This window comes from Macaca fascicularis, chromosome 2, assembly GCF_037993035.2.
Source record: "Macaca fascicularis isolate 582-1 chromosome 2, T2T-MFA8v1.1".
In the NCBI taxonomy this organism is placed as follows: Eukaryota; Metazoa; Chordata; class Mammalia; order Primates; family Cercopithecidae; genus Macaca; species Macaca fascicularis.
The window spans coordinates 126,863,804-126,879,465 of NC_088376.1; the positions used below are offsets into that span (position 1 = coordinate 126,863,804).

A 15,662-nucleotide genomic window follows, 5' to 3' on the forward strand; every position below is an offset into this window, starting at 1 on the left:
AATCACTATAAAAATAAAAATAATAATTGAACCAGTGGCTACCCACTTGGCAGATGTAATGTCCGTGCATTAACTTTTTAAAGATACTGTATTACACTGTGAATGAATTCTGTGTCACAGGTATCCAGAGAGGAGTGCTCACCTACTTCCACAGCAGGATGCAAATGCCACCCCCAAAATAATCGTGGCTTCACTCTGAAAACAGGATGATGCAGAGAGGAGCCCCAACGCCAAGTCTAGCATCAACCAGCCACCATGCAACTATAGGTTAAGTAATAATCTCATTAAAAAAAACACACACACATCAAAAGCATCTTAATTTTGGGAGCACATCAAGGCCAGATGAGGGAAAATATTCATGAAAAGGGAAATACGAACCAAAGAACTGGCATTTCGAATGAAAACCCAGTAGCAGTATTTACCTTCTAGATCCACTTTCAAAATCAAAAACTGCTGCTGTGGAAATTGTTCCAATGCTGTTGATTGTAAAGCCAGAGCCCTCCGGGGAAATGAAGTACTGTTTATTGGACAGTAAAGAGAAAGGAAAATATTGCAGATACATCAACTACTTCCCTGGCAAGGTTCCACACATCTCTAAAAACCAGGCCTGAAATCTCTTTGTGCTCTGAGCCCATTCCCACTCCCCTGACCCCCAGCCATATATGATAGACTCTCAGTAAATGGTTGTAACTGATGATGATGACGATGATGATGATGATGATGAAATTACATTCTGTTCAACCAATTTCAACTTTCAATTCTTTCAAGTTTCTATTCCTTTTCAAGAATAGAGAAGTGAATTTTCCTATTCTTTTATGTTCAGTGTGTTATCTGAACATTTCTCACAACACTTCCCCCAATGCTAAAATTAAATAAAAAGGAGTTTACATTTAGAGAAACATGCTGACTGTTTAATAAGAACTCAGGCATAATTTTGTTTGTTTGCATGTTGATGGAAAGGATGGGCTTTTGTGGGGAGGGAGGTCATGGAGCTGAAGAAGGAAAAAAAATATGAAATACTGAGACATCTGTTCATCTGAATTTGTATGTGTAGGCACAGGCAATATTTTATCAAGTTGTTTTTTTAACCTCTCATTGATTTTCATTTATACTACCTTCCAGTTATTCTGTTAAGTGCTTCAAATACATTGTCTTTTAATTCTCACAATAACTCTATGTCATAGGTACTGATATTATCCCTATCTCACAGACAGGAAACACTGAGGCCTAGAAAACTCAAGTGACTTGTCCCCAGTTTGAGAGCTGAGTCTTTAGTCACTTTACATCGTGCCTCTCTATTCTCTACATTGTATCCCTAAGACAAACTTCTCGAGAAAGACAACAGTGGAAGTCAGGGTCTCTAATCTAGGTGAGAATCAAATGACCAGAAAAATCCAGGGCAAAAATCCATAAGAGGATTAATTTCAAGAGTTCATTACCCTGAGTGCTACTTACTTAATAATTGTGTAGACATGGAGATCATTTAATAGAGAAGATTAAGCCCAGAAGAATTGCAAAGCAACCTCAAAATCTTTTGGAGGAATGAGTGACCTTTTAATTTATCAACTTTCTGATGAATCTTCATGTTCTGATTCGTTTTAATTCATACCCTCCATTCCCATACATATAAATAAGATGAACTTGATTTCTGCTCTTTCTGTAGAGCAATGTAGAATATTAGCATTCAGGAACACAGGCAAATCCGTCATATATTTACTTTTATGTCAAACACAGGAATTATAATGCTTGTTTCATGGAGAAAGGATGAAAGGAGGTTGTGGTTAAATTACCTGAGAGCACTCACACACACTGGGTCTAGTTATGCATAAATATATATGATTTTTAAAAGATGCTTGCATTTATGTTTGTAGCCATTCCAAAATTTGCAGTTCCTAATTCAATTTCAGTGTCACACAGTTGTCAACAATTGTTTGGGAAGCAATGCACATTGGGAAGCTACATCTTCATGAGGTTTAATTTTTCATAAAATTCAATATCCTTTTTTTAAAAAAAAAATCTGATGACACTGATATGAACAACTCCCGTCGTCTTTTAGGGAAGGTCTGGAGATGGTGGTTGCTAGGCAGCCAGGGCCATCACTGGGAAAGCCACCTAAATGAAAGATTCCCCGTACAGGAAAGCAGTCCTAGGAATGAGAAATTAACTGTCTGTGGGCCAGGCAACTAAAATTCTTTTTCTATTTGTTTTTTTTCCCCTCCCACTGTATCTGTAATGATGCCATCAACTGGTGAAGAAATATTTGAGCTATAAAATAACAATGGCAACACAACTCCCAGGTTCTGAGGCATGAGAACAGATTACAGGTGAGAATGTGTGTCAAAAGGAGCCATCAGTTTTTCCGGATGGACTTATCCACAGAAGCCACTTTATTCCCTTCTCTGAAAGCCTCGTTCATGACTATTTGCTTTTAAAGAATCTTGGGAATTGGAAATGTCAGTGCCCAAACTTCAGGTCAAACACAATGAGAAGAGTTAGAGTTCCTCCGACAGCTCGCAAGCTGGGTGCTTCAAGAGCAGGGACATAGGAACCATGGCTGGATTCTTCCGGGTTCTTAGCATCATTGATAATAAAAATAACAATGGTGATAGCTATCAGTTACTCTGACCCTGTGCTCAGATTTTTTCTTAATGAATTCATTTAATTCTTGAGATGATGCTAGCCCATTTTACAGGTGAGGAAGCTGAGGCTTGCAAATGTTAAGGAAGTGGCCCACGAACACATAACTAGTGAGTGGTTAGGCTGAAATTCAAACCCAAGTCTTTCTGACTCCAGAGCCATTGTGTTATTGTGCTGGTCTCATAGAAGACTACTTTCCTGGGAGAAATACAATATGTCTTTCTATGTTAAAACTTGTAAATTAACCAGGTGTGGTAGCACACACCTGTAATCCCAGCTACTAGGGAGGCAGAGGCAGGAGAATTGCTTGAACCATGGCGGGGGAGGTTGCAGTGAGCCAAGATCGCGCCACGTACTCCAGCCTGGGCGACAGAGCAAGACTCTGTCTCAAAAAAAAAAAAAAAAAAAAAGGAAGTACCATGGGACATATGCTTGCCCTTGAAAGCTTGAGACTTCACATGAAATCCTTTTTCCTTTCCTCCAGAGTATATTAGATCCCTCTCATACATCCACTTTATAAGCAGTAGGAAAGGTTTTTTACCTATACACTTGCACTGCACTATTAGAGCCATTATCCTTCCTAGCACAAATCCTTATTAACCACTCTAATACATTGTCCTTATAGCTAGCTATAAAGCTAGACACCTCTATGCAAGTCGCTATAGTATCTTTGCTTTCTGAACCCAGACCTAGCCTCAGAATCCTTCTCAACACTCCTGAGAGCCTCTATGCATCAATAAGAGAGGGTATGCAAGTGGAATAGGATTTGCCATCCTTGACCTAGCCAGATGTTCTCAGTGGACTTACCCAGGTGTTTACTGTTTCCCTGGTGGCAGCTAAGGCATCTGAAAACAAATATTTGTAAAATATGCAGAATTATTGAATCATAATACCTGGTGTAGGCAGGCCCAGGAATGTGAATTTCTAACAGGCTGACCAAAGTAATGTTTATGTACTCTAAATCTGGTTCTTTTAAAGCGATTTTCAACCTTGGTTATACAATGGAACCACCTGGAGAGCTTTAAATGGGACAATGTCCAGAACACACCTGAGACCAATGAAATCAGAATCTTGGGGGTGTAACCTGGGAATGAATATTTGTTAAACGGTGTATAATTTCACAGTGCAGCCAAGTCTAGGATCTTGCTATAGCACATCTACCTTTTTTTTTTTTTTTGGCACCTCAATCCGGTAATCTATTTCAGACCTATATCTTTCATAGATCTGAGTAGACCGGTATTTATCATTCTTTCACATGTTCCCATTAGACAGATTAACTCTGCGTGATTTAACACATTAGTTTATATAGGTTCTCTTCCAGCTCAGGGGCCTTCATTTTTGGTATGTATCTTAAGATTTCCCCAGAAACAGACCCTAAAATGAAAATTTTTGTGCAAGTTATTTAGTAAGCGCTTCAGAAAAACTGTGGAAGAGGGACTGAGATGGCAAGGAGGCCAAGCAAAAGAGTGATTGCAAAATACCACAGATGCAGCTTTAGCTTGGCCCTGTAGGCAAGCTCAGGAGTGCACGTTCTGCCTCAGAGTTGTCCCCACACAAGGAAAAGAGATGGGGCTTTCATATTCATTCAGTGGTTAAGGTTCATTCAGTGGTTACTCCAGGGAGACGTAAATTCCCAGGTACTTTTTGTTTTTTCAACCTGCAACAAACACCCAAAGGCAGCCCTCTCTTCTGGCTGATGGAAGAGCAGAAGCACGTTGAAACTGGTGGGGAATGGGGTGCACCACACAAAAATGGCAAAAAGGTATCCAAAGGGATATGGGAAGAGCGTGGATATTGTCCACCGCAGTCCCTAAAATTTCCTTTGTTGTAGAAGGCTGAAATAATTGTTTGGCTGAATCATACTAGAAAGCAGAGTTAGTTACCACATTAGGAAATCAATCACCTTATATGTGAGTAGCATTTAATTCTGTCCCTCCCATATTCTTTGACAAGTCTGATAGCAAGTGGGCTTCATTTCATCTCTGAATTGATTGTTAAGGGCTACCCAGAGCATTGTACTGAGAGAAAAGGTGAGCTCAGGATCAATTAGTGATGCCTGTCGTGAGCAAATGAGAAGGCAATCAATACTGTCAGTGAACACTGATGCCTCAGGTACCATCAGAATGCCTAGGGAGATTTTAAACAATACTGATGCCTGGGCCCATTCCCACAGATTCTGACTTAATTGGTCTGAGAGGGTGCCCTGGTGTTTGTGTTTTATTAAAATCATCCCACTTGGTTCTATTGTTGCAGTCAAGACAAAGAACCACAGTAATATGCATCATGAATTGCCATGCTATTTCCCAGTTGTTCCAGGAAATATTTTCAGGAATACTTTAAAACAATGAAATAAATCCTCCTAAAAACAAATATTTTATTATAATTCCTTCCTTAGCCTCATAAAAATTTCTTTTTCAAATGTGAACATCAGGACATTTTTGTTTGTTTTGTCTTGGGCCTTCAACAAAGTGTTGACCTTAAACATGCTAACTGACGCCAAATCTTCATCTTGCATGAAAAGACTTAAATTATTGATTTCTTTTCATATATCCTCAAATAATTACACTCAGAGACAAACATACCTCTGTACAATCATCTTTACCTGCAGAAAACATTGCCAGAATGTATATATTTGCAGTGTGTAACATAGAAAATAATAACTCATTGTGCAATTGTTCAGACTTTATTGCTTGCAGCAAAATGATTTAGCAATGGCATGACTACTGGCTATAGTATGTTACAAACTTGCATGCCATCTTGTGGAGGATGTTGCAAGTTGTGCAACTATGAAGTAAACAACTGCCGGAAAAATATTTGTTAAAATTATTATTGTGGTTTTCTCCAAATACCTGACTTTCATGTGGAGAATTAAAGATGTTTTCTAGATAATTAAAGCTCTTCTTAAAATCACTTTTCCAAAATTATATAGCTACTTCAAGCCAAATTGTTTTTTAGCTTGAATCACCCAGATAATTGCCTCCATTCTCGTTTATTTGGCCACTCTATGCCTAAACTAAATGATATTTCATCATATAACAAAATTATCTAACATCATATCATATGACTCAAACCTTTTCCCCCTGTTCTCTTGGTGTCACAAAAAGATAAAATTTTAAGATGACGTTAGGGTAGAAGACCAGGACAGTGGGAGCAACCCAGAAATTAATCTCTCAAGTGATTCTGCAAACATTTCCTGAGAGTCTACTATGAATTAAGAAAAACAAGGCCCACTGCCTGTTTATGTGAAGGAAGAACACAGATAACACAATTTTATAAAAGCATTGATATGTCTACAGGACCACCAACCAATTAGGTAAAAGCAAACCATTCCCTTGCTATGTAAATTGGCATCAAGTAGCCCAAAGAGTTAGTTTTTCTACTAGGTGCAAAAGGTTTACATCTCTAGGTAATCTCATCTTTTTAATAAACATGAGAAAAGATTTGTGTGCATCGGCACCACCCAAGTGATGTGGTATTACATGAACGGCAAAACATTTTTGTTTTGTCCTGTTTTGTTGGCTGTTTGCTCTGAACAGTTTAACCATTGACAAATCTTCATTTTATTGCTGTGAATAGACTTAAATTATGGATTCATGTGTAGTGACACCTTGAATGGGTTCCCACCCCTTTCACATCCTCTCCTTCTTGACACTGACCACAGTGGGTTTTAAGGAAACCCCAAAGAGCTCTTTCTGTTCCCAAAAAGATAGCCACCCTATTGTCCTTCAAGGGCAATGACTATATCAACCATTTAAATGTCCTAAGAGACTAGTCTTAAGCATAAATTATAATCAGTGAGGACTATTCACCTCTTACCACCTTTAAGCAACCACTGGGACATATCCATCATACCTCACATACCTCAGTCATCCCAGGAAGTTCAGTCCTTCTCACCAGGACAACCGCTTATCCCACTGACATCATCAAACCCTTTCAATGTGTCCTCAAAAATTTAGTCTCTCATCAGCAATCTCCCCTACATCCTCCACCTCTTCTCTGAATGTTCCCTTTCCCTTTCACATTTCTCTGGACAATTCCCTCTCCTTCTCTTGGAGGCAGCAAATTCGTGCTTTTTCCCCTTCTTCAGGTCTCCAGCACTCCCCGCAGCCCCCTCCCTCTCCTCCCTCTCTGCTGCTGGCCTCATTTCTTATTTCACTGAGTGGAAGCAATCAGAAGAAAATATCCACTGCCACTATTTAAAATCCTTGATTATCGTTTTAAAATTGCAAACCATTCCTTTATAGAGTTCCTTATCCTTTTCACTGCTTTATTTTGCTCCATCACACTTGGCAGCATCTGATATACCAAAATATATGGGCAATCTTCCTACCACTAGAATATCAGCTCCATGAGAGCAGAGATTTTTGTCTCTTTCCTTCACTGTTAAAGCCCCACTTCTTAGAACATTGCTTGGGACAAATAAGCACTCAATAAATAATTTTTGGTCTGATATAGTGACTCGCACCTGTAATCCCAGCATTTATGGAGGCCAAACAGGACAATTGCTTGAGCCCAGGAGTTTGACACCAGCCTGGGAAACATAGCAGGACACTGTTTCTACAAAAATTTTAAAAATTAGCCAGTGGCGGCGACATGCACCTGTAGCCCCAGCTACTTAGGAAGTTGAGATGGGAGGATCACCTGAGCCTGGGAGGTTGAGACTTCAATGAGCTATGATCATGTCACTGCATTCCAGCCTGGGCAAGAGAGCGAGACTCCGTCTCAAATACATACCGCCCCCTCCCCCGCCACACACACACACACACACACACACACACACACACAAATTGTTGTAAGGGCAACAGAATGAACATGCAGTTACCCTACTTGCCTTTTAGAATATGTCACCTGATACCCCATCTTCCTCCCTGGTTCTATAAACAAACTGGGCTTCTGACAGCAGGCCCTCCACTCATGCCTGGATGCCATCACTTCAACAACTGTTGTCACTAACTCCTGCATTATTCATTTTCTCCTCTCTATTAGATTATCCCTATCCACATAGAACATGCTAGAATATTTCTCATCATTCCAAAGTAAAAATTTCCCTTGATTCCAAAATCTCCTTTAGATACTATCCTATTTTCCTGCTCTGCTTTTTAGGAAAATTCTTTGAAAGTTGTCTCTGCTCACTATTGCTACTTTCCTCATCTATCATTCTCTTGAAACTTCTCCAATTAGACTTTCATTCTCACTTCACCAAATGAACCCACTTATCAAGGTCACCAAAGATCTCCATTCATTCACTCATTAAACACCTCCTATGTGCCAGGTACTTGTCTGAGTTCTAGCAATTAACATTTGCCACTTCAGTGATTGGTCATCTCAGTTCTCATCTCCCTCAACATCTCAGCTGCACTTGACCAATCTCTCCTTGAAATACATCGTCCTGAGGCAGGAAAATAGGGTCTGGAGGCAGGCAACCTAAGGCTGTTTCACAAGGACTTCCTAAAACTAAATTGAAAGGAAATCTCTAACTTTCCACACCTAAGTAACAAAAGGATCAGAGGCTTCACCCTTTGCAAACAACCTCACCTTTTCTGCACTGCAGATGGGAAATTGGCTGTCTGCAATAAATCAGCCTGATTGCGGGTCCAGTCTTCCTTTGCAACTTTTTAACTTCACTCCAGCCTCTGAATGGTTGCTGTCCACAACCAACCAGACTGATTGCGGGCAGAGCCTTTGTTTGCATAGAAGTATAACTTTGTAACTTCACCCTAGCCTCTTGTTGGTTACTTTCTGCAACCAATCAGATGTTTGCACAGGAATGTGACCTTTATAACTTCACTTCAGCCTCTGGTTGGTTGCTTTCTGCAACAAATCAGACTGATTGCAGACTACCATTTTTGTTTACATGAGTTAAGCAGGATGTGGCCAATGGGAAACTTCTAGCGGGTATTTGAACCCGAGAAGATCCTGTATCCTTGCCCTGGAGCTGCTGCTCAGGTCTGCTCCCACACTGTGGAGTGTACTTTCATTTTCAATTAATCCTTGCTTTGTTCTTTCATTGCCTCATTCATTCTTTGCTTTGCTGGGCGTTTTGTCCAATTCTTTGTTCAAAATGCCAAGAACCTGGACAACTTGCAGTCACGACCCTCTACCAGTGACAGCCCTATACTTCTGGGAGACACTCCACTCTCCTGATTTTCCTTTTACCTTACTGGTCCTGTTCAATCTCATTTGCTCAATCCTCCTCTTCCTTCTAACCGCCGGAGGTAATCTCATTTGGTTCCAGGCTGTAAACACTGTGTACAAACTGGTAATTCCACCTTGACACTCCAGGCCCCATGTCTTTGATGAACTACATATTTTTAAACCTAGTTGCCTACTCTTTCTGTATGTCTAATTGGCTTCTCAACCTAAACATGGTCAAAACAAAGCACACAATTTTCCTCCTCAACCTCATTTCTCTTTAATGAGTTGCTCAGGCCAAAAACCTGGAAACTATCTTGATCCCTCTCTTTCCATTATATCCCACACCCAATTTGTCAAGTCTGTCAACATTACCTCCAAAATATATGCAAACTGCCAACCTGTTTAGGAGGAAAGGGTAACCATGTTTGCAACTTACTTTGAAGTGCACAAATATAATAAGAGGAATTCATTTATGGATACAAAAACAGATAATGGTGTGATAATGCAGAGACAGTAAAATATTAATGATAGAATCTAGTGGTGGGTATGTGGGTGTTCACTCTCAGTTTTTCACCTCTTTCACCTTTTTGGTATATTTAAAATTTTCTATAATGAAATGTTGGGAAAAATATGTAAAATGCAATAACTTCTCACCACCCCAAATGCCCGCATTATCTCTCACCTGGACTGTGGCAGTCACCTCTAAATGGTCTCCCTGCTTCCACTCTCGCCTCTTGACAGTCAACTTTTTCACACAGAAGATAGTTTGATCTTTTAAAAATGTTATTAATATGATTTATTCCCCTACCAAAACTTTCCAATGGGATTAATCCCACATTAGTCAAAAGAAGATCCAGAGTCCTTACCAATGTTTGAAAGGACCCACAAAATCTGATGCTGGCTACATCTCCAATGTCATCTTTCTAATTCTCCCACTCACTCTTTGCTCTTCAGTCAAATTGATATCTTTGTGGTGCCTTCCAGATAAATGCTAAGCCTGTTTCTTCCTCAGGGCCTTTGTCAGCAGCATTCTACTCCAAGATACATGCAATATACAATTTTGACTAATCTAAGTGTAGCTTCAAATAACACTATATGACTTTATAGATAGTGTGGGTATCTTATAAGAGAGTTCTTATTTCCAGTTTTTCCTCTTGTCACTTATGATGTTGCTGCCATTCATTTCACTTATGCACGTGATATAATCACCCAATATACTGTTACTATTAAAGTGATCTTTTAGATCAACTAAAAAGAGAAATACATGTACTTTACCTTCATTTATTCCTTCTATATCCTTCTTTATGCAGATCCAAGTTTCCACGCCGTATAATTTGCTTTCTCCCTGGAACTTCCTTTAACATTTTTTGCAGGACAGGTGTCTGGTGGTCATGAATTTCCTCAGTTTTTGTTTGTCTGAGAAAGTCTTTATTTCTCCTTAGCTTTTTTGTTTATTTGAGGTACATTTGACCTCAATTTAAAATTGGATATATCTAAGGTATGGAATTTGATGACTTGATGTAATTTTATTGGATATATTTTATTTAAACATCAATAAAATTTCATTTTAAATACTTCATTCCACTCCCGTTTTGTTTGGTTTCTAATGAAAAGTCTGCTGTAATTCTTATCCTGTTCCTCTATAGGTAAGGTGTTTTTCCCTCTGGCATTTTTCAAGATTTTCTCTTTCTCTTTGGCTTCTGAGGCTTGAATATGGTATGTCTAGGGGTATGTGTGTGTATGCAGGTATGTGTGCATATATAAAATCTGGTAGATGAGTCCCAGATAATATGAGGCTCAGGCGAAGTCTTTTCCTTTGGAGAGTAGGCCTTTGTCATGCAGAAAACTCTGGGATTATTTCACCATGATTCTCTTCTCCTCCCTCTCCCAGAGCCACAAGGTGTTCTTTCTTGGATCTTGACTGTGAGAACCTAGTAGGGTTCATAACGGTAAAACTTACGAAAGTGTAGGACTACCCCCACAAGACTGTGACACACAGTTTCTCACTCTCCTGCTAGTCCACACTTAGCCTCCAATAATTCATCAAAGCTACCAAATAAATCTTCCCACCAGTCTATGGTTCCAGAAGCTTCTGTGCCAAATAAGCAGAGGTTGGCTATCAGTTTTCTGTTTATCCGTCACTCCAGATTTTGGAGTGGCAGTTTGCCCTGAGGTGTCCAAGAAAAGTTTTGATTTTCATTTTGTTCAGCTTTTCTTTGTTGTGAAGATGAGAAGTCCCACTTTTTCTACATCTCGGAACAAGTATCAGGGACTCTTAACATGTAGAGTAGTAATGGTGGTGAAGTATGAAAAGCCCTGGCCCTGGAATTTAGGTAGGTTTAGAAGTGGATATAATCCAGATTCATTACATTGTCATTTATTCAGCAATTACTATGGAATTTCGTCTTTCATCTTTCTAATAACCCCAGAGATAGATCATATTAGGTCAACCTTGCAGAGGGTTCTAGCACAATCTTCCTACTCTGTGGATTCTATTTAGGCATTGTATAAGATGTTAACAGGTGTTACATTTTTTAAGTGCAGTGGACAAATAATTGGAACAAATTTGATTAAACACACATCTCTCTATTAGACAACTCCATGGGGAATTTAATGTGCTGTGTATTGTTAATTCAGGGGAGATGTGTAGACATCATTTCCCAAAATAATTTGATTACAGGATCTTTTATTTTTCTCATGGAGCATCTGGTAAAATGTGTGTTTTGTGGAATACTTTGGGAACTGTTGGTATGATAGGAAACATGCAAGATTTAGAGCAAGATGGACATGAATTTGAATTGCCACTCCACTACTTATTGTTGAGGCAAATTACTTCATTTAGCAATATATTAGGTAATACTATAGCAACAATAGCATCTACAGGGATTAACATGGGGATTCAATGATATAAAGTATGTGCCTATCACATAATAACCACTTAATAGTTATTAATATCATTTTACTATCATCATCATCATCAGGCCCCAAAACATTGGCAACCTCTTCTTAATACTAGAACCTGTTTTTCTCTGAATCAATATAAAGACTCAGACAAATGAATATTGTTATCCAGTAATGAGTACATGAATAGCATCTGGCCTGATCTACTGTGTCAAAATGATGTGTGTAGGAGTGTGTCTAAATGTAAGTTTCCACGCCTATGTCACCACTGAAATGTCATTCCATGATTGGTGAAATTCTGAGAGAACATTGCATAGGCCTTCCAAATATGACCCAGGAACAAATTCTCTTCTGCGAAAAGTGTAGGGCCGGAACCAGAAACAATTAATCTCTATGAGCAAGCATTTAGAAGTCCTTTATTTCAAATGAATTACTTGCATTAATTGTCTAGTAAGTCATTTTGATTGTACATGGAGTCACAACTAAACCTTATCGGACTGTGATGTGTTTTACGCCCTGTAATGTCAACATTTTAGGTGGGTGAGCTGCCATGGAGAATACCAAGGAAGCAATTGTGTTATGATATCTGATTCCTGTGTGGCTGGAGCTGCTCAGTGCTGCATTCCATCCTATAATCTTGAACATGTTGATTTGGAGCAATATGCATGATTAGGTGGTTTAATTGCATGTTATAAAGAAAGCTGTGACCTTTCCAGTCCCTTCCTGGATGTGCTATTGGGAGAAGGAGTAGACAAATGTGTGTGGGGAATCTTGCATAATTATTTAAGAATACTCAATACTTTTTAAAACCTTGTGGACAATACCTCAAATATTAGTGGTCATCTATTGCTTAAAGAAAATTTTGTATGACTCAAGTTGCCTTGAGCAAGTATCCAATAGTATTACCAAAAGTTGTAGATATTGAGTGTACAGCATCAACACGTACAATTCTGTAATTTTTAGCCAGTCTGGGAAAGCAATACAACACTAAAAATGAAAGACACAATATTCTTTTCTATCAATTCGTTAGCTAAAATATTATAGTTTAATAATGCCATAACCATTCCATATGGCATCAAAAATTAAGACATTATTGTAAAGCCTATCAATTGCAAAATGTTTTACAGTTTAAAAACTGCTTTCGTGTTCATATAAACGTAATCAAATAATACGTTTAATTATAATGAGAGAAAGCAATATGAGACAAGACAAAGCAGGTATCATTTTCCCAAATTTACAGTTGAAACACCAAAGCAAAAGTGTTAAATGATTTGCAGTAGTAGAGTAAGAACTTAAACCCAAGCCTCTTGGTACCAAGCTCATAGTTTCCTCTCCATCTAGGGCATTATAAAACCTGAGGACGAGACCTCGAGTTTTGAAATACAAATTAATTCTGCCAGAAAGCTGGATTCTTTCGCTACCTGTATACAACCAAGATTCCTAAGAACAAAATGAAATGTCATGACATCTGTTGCTAAAGTTACCTAAGGATTAGGTTGGGTCGGCGTGCACAGGATGGAATGTACTAGAAGGGAATCAATTACCCGGACAACCCAGACCTTAATCATTTTCACCTAAAGTATCCTGATAATTGAGGCAAAGGTATGTTTGAAACCTAAGTTGTGGGTATAACTGACTTGATTGCCTCCATGGCTTTACATTTGAATTCAATCACACATAAAACCACTAGGCACTGTTACTCTCTGTCCCAAAGCATAAATTACCTCCAAAACAGCATCCTCTGGGTCGTTGGCTGCTGCTCGGTAAATGACTGTGCCTGGGACAGTATCTTCCAGGATATAAATCGCAGAAACTGCCAGAAAATGTACAACAGATGTGCTTGAATGAGCATCACCACTATAAGCCCAAAACCCCTCATCCAATCTGAATTTCAGATAAAACTTAAGGCATTGTGCTTGCTCAGCACAGATGTTTTTATAGCGCTATTCCCATTAAACCTATAATGATAATAATAATAATATACCATTTGTCAAGTGTCTCTTATGTCTCAAGTATAGAGCAATGAGACTTATACATTTAAACAGGAACAATGTTGAACATTTTTTGAGTGCTTATTAATTACTAAGCACTTAACATCACTGGTGACTTTATTATCATTTCCATTTTACTAAGGTTTAGAAAGATTGAATAACTGGCTCAAGGTCACATAGCTAATAAGTTAATATTGCCTAATTATTTTATTAAAGTTTATCTTGTCCTTAATTTTGCTCTCATCCCGTATGTTTTTAAAACAGTGAGGAATACAAACTTGCAAATTTGCCAGTTTGCAAGTTTTCCAGGGAACAGGAACCTTGAGGCAGTAAGAGATCCTTGAGTGTGTGAGGGGAAGAACCACCCAGGGGAAACTGCTGCACCATTGTGCCAAGAAGGCAGGATTTGTGGATAGCCAAGGGGTCCATGGGCCTGCTTAGGGGGTAGCCAGGACCTGCTTATCTGATGAACAAATGCTCAAGTGTCCACAAGCACTCTGGCACCAAGCTGCCAGTTTTAGAAGTCAGAAGAGCATAATTTCACCTTGGATCTGCCCAGGAGGAGTTTACCATCTGCCCTGGGGAAGGGAAAAAAATGGAGACACTTGTTGAGCACCTACTGTGTACCTGGCACTTTAAAACCCTGAGCCTCATCAAGATGAGATTAATATCTCAGTTTAATCATTAGGGAAACTGAGGCTTAGACAAGACAAGTAGTTCTCTCTGGTTAGTTGTCACTCCAATATCTGAGCCTCAATTTTTTCATAATAGAGAACATGTAGGCATTAAATATTTGACTACATAGAAAGAGACAGAGATGAGGAAGAGAGAAAGTGAAAGAGATACATACGTGATGAAAAAAATAAAAATTAAAAAACAGAAAGCAAGAAGAAGCAAAAAAGCCATGATCCCTGTCCTTGGTGAAGCTTCTAGCTTAATGATATAGACACATCATTAATTAAATAATCACACAAATAAGAGAATAATTTTAGTACACAATCATCAAACAAATAAATGAATAATTCTCAACACTGAGGCAGTTCCTTCACCTTTCTAAGTCTGTTGTCTATGTAATAGAACTAAGAGTAGAACTTACCTCTAGTGCTGTGAGCATTAAACAAAGTAGTCAAGTTAAAGCTCTTAGGACAGTGCCTGGGACATCATTAGTGCCCAGTGTCAGCCATTTATCATTTCTATTGTTACTGTCATTCTTATCACTATTATAACCATGATGTTTTGAGAGTACAAGGGGCACAGGGCACAGCATCTATGTAGACATATCCACTAGAGCCCTCTTTCCCCAAGAGAAGAGCCTCTGTACCTTGGTCACCCTGGGCAAGAGATCCAGTGAAGGTGGGCGGTTCATTCACATCTGCGATCTGGATTAAAATGGTCTGTGATGCTGTTGCCCCTTGGTTGTCTTCGGCATAGATTATCAGGGAATAGAGTGTCACCATCTCAAAGTCCAGCTTGGGTACTCCAGTGGTGAATAACTAGATTTTTTTTAAATGAAGAATAATGGAGTGAATGACTGGCTTCATCAGGATATAGATGGAATAGTTTAGGTCTATAATCCCTATTATCAGTCAGCACTTTTTTAAAGACACAAAAATCTTGTACTTAAAAAGTATGGTGATCTGATTTTTTAAAAAACTTCCATGAGCCGAGAATTCACTTATGTTATATCCAATGGTTTCTCCTTCATTTTTCCATCTGTCTACGTTTTTCCTAATAACAAAGTTAACCATTTATTGAACCCCTTCCTCACTTTGTCAGGGATTATCCTGAGCGTTTTACAAACATTTCATTCCATCCTTGAAATTGCAAGTGGATGCATTTTACAGTTGGAGAAGCTGAGACTTGCAGAGTTAAGCTGCTTGGCCAAGTTTTCACGGATAGAAATACAACGAATCTGGATTCCACCTGACTTCAGGTTCATGCTCTTCGTCATGTGTCTAAGCTGCTTAGCACTCAAAATGGATGAAAGGGCCAGATAAG

At 38.9% G+C, this 15,662-nt stretch overlaps 1 long non-coding RNA gene across 1 annotated transcript in view; it reads right to left on the reverse strand.

Annotated features, from left to right (window-relative positions):
* Positions 1-15,662, reverse strand: part of LOC135969526 (uncharacterized) — a 69,264-nt gene that overhangs the window by 39,215 nt on the left and 14,387 nt on the right. The gene's annotated exons all lie outside the window — the stretch shown is intronic.